The sequence below is a fragment of the Halyomorpha halys genome, unplaced genomic scaffold (assembly GCF_000696795.3).
Source record: "Halyomorpha halys isolate HHAL.00 unplaced genomic scaffold, Hhal_1.1 Scaffold282.1, whole genome shotgun sequence".
NCBI classification, from domain to species: domain Eukaryota; kingdom Metazoa; phylum Arthropoda; class Insecta; order Hemiptera; family Pentatomidae; genus Halyomorpha; species Halyomorpha halys.
The window spans coordinates 403,367-404,819 of record NW_027110990.1 but is presented as its reverse complement, the minus strand read 5'-3'; the positions used below and the strand labels follow the sequence as shown (position 1 = coordinate 404,819).

The 1,453-nt window shown below is 31.9% G+C and overlaps 1 protein-coding gene across 1 annotated transcript in view; it reads right to left on the bottom strand.

Annotated features, from left to right (window-relative positions):
- LOC106680717 (ATP-dependent translocase ABCB1) overlaps positions 1 to 641 on the bottom strand; it is a 75,252-nt gene extending 74,611 nt beyond the window's left edge. The window contains exon 1 of the mRNA XM_067049080.1: positions 506 to 641. The gene's annotated coding sequence lies outside the window, so the exon portion shown is untranslated. The remainder of the gene's footprint in view (positions 1 to 505) is intronic.
- Between the last annotated feature and the right edge of the window lie 812 nt (positions 642 to 1,453).

Genomic DNA, 1,453 nt, shown 5'->3' with positions numbered 1-1,453 from the left:
TATCACTCTTAACTCGCAAACTCATTTCAGGTGGTCCTTAAACAATTAATTTAATTAAGTAACGAATTACTTTGCCCCACTGGAAACGAATAAAGAAAATAAAGGAAACGAATCTTTATTTTAATTAATTTTATGGCACTAAAAAAATATGCAGTGAGTCCATTTCATCGAAAATGTTGCTGTCACATCCTAGGCATTTATACCCGCCTCGAATTTGTTGTTTCAGTGGTTTATGACATTTATTTTCTTAGGAGTAATAGTTTTCATGAAATTTGCTGAAATAAATCGATTTATAATTGTTCGGACAAATTTTCATTTGCCTAATTTATATTCATAGACTATCGATTTTATTCATTAAATATAATAAACTTAACTGGCAAGAAATGTTTCAAATATAGACCAGAAGAGAGTGTTATAATTTGAAAACAATCGTGTATAAATCATGCATTCAAAATTATTTACATTACTACTTATGTGTTGTACTTCAACATAAATATGAACTCACCCTTTAATTAAGAATCAGAACAAGGTTATTCAAAATGTGTCTTTATTCCTTACTAAAGTTTCAGAACTAAGTCCATCGGACAAATTTCTTCACTGTTTCTTAGAGCGATGTTCGATACTGAATGACTCGAGGTAAGTAATAAACGCTATAAAGATATGTAAATTCCGAGATTTCTAGTTGCATTAAGTTTTATTCTCACGTGTCAGCCACTCCCTCCTAAACTTAGGCAGTATTGCTCAATATTATTATTTCTTTTAGTAAAAACCATGTGAAACGAATTGTTTTTTCCTTACATTCATAGTAAAGGTCATGAGAGATTTTGTTTTAATCCTCTTCAACAAAAGTTAACGAATCATCATTCAAAGTACAGGATCTATAAAAAATTGTTGTTGTCAGGACCTGAAATCCAACTTGTCTAACGGGTAGAAAAAATTATTCGTGTTGGAACAAACGTATTATGTTAAACTAAAACTTGCTTTGGAGGTGCTTCACAAATAAAGGTGACCACACTAGGGTGGTTCTTAAAAAAGTTTTTTTTTTTGTTTTTTTTTAATAATTTGTTTATTGTTATTTACAACTGTATACACATATATACAACAAATAAATTTGCTGTAGGTGACATAGTGACATGATAAAAACATGTGGAGAATCTACCCATTGATAGAACTCCAAAAACATTTCTAGAGGAGAAGATCTCGAGGCCATCTTCTTTTCAGACGCCAAGAAGGATTATTAGGTAATGACGGAGAAGCCAGGTTAGAAACAAGTGGATTTTGGTGGTTGAGAAGTTTATTATGGAAGGAACGGTATCTGGTTCTGGCCAAAACGGCAACATATGGAATATTAAGGTCGTGATGGATGACTTGATTTGTGACAAAGTAAGGAGCATTAAGGATTTTACGAAGGATTTTGGACTGTAAGGATTGGATTCTGGAGGAATTTGATGGT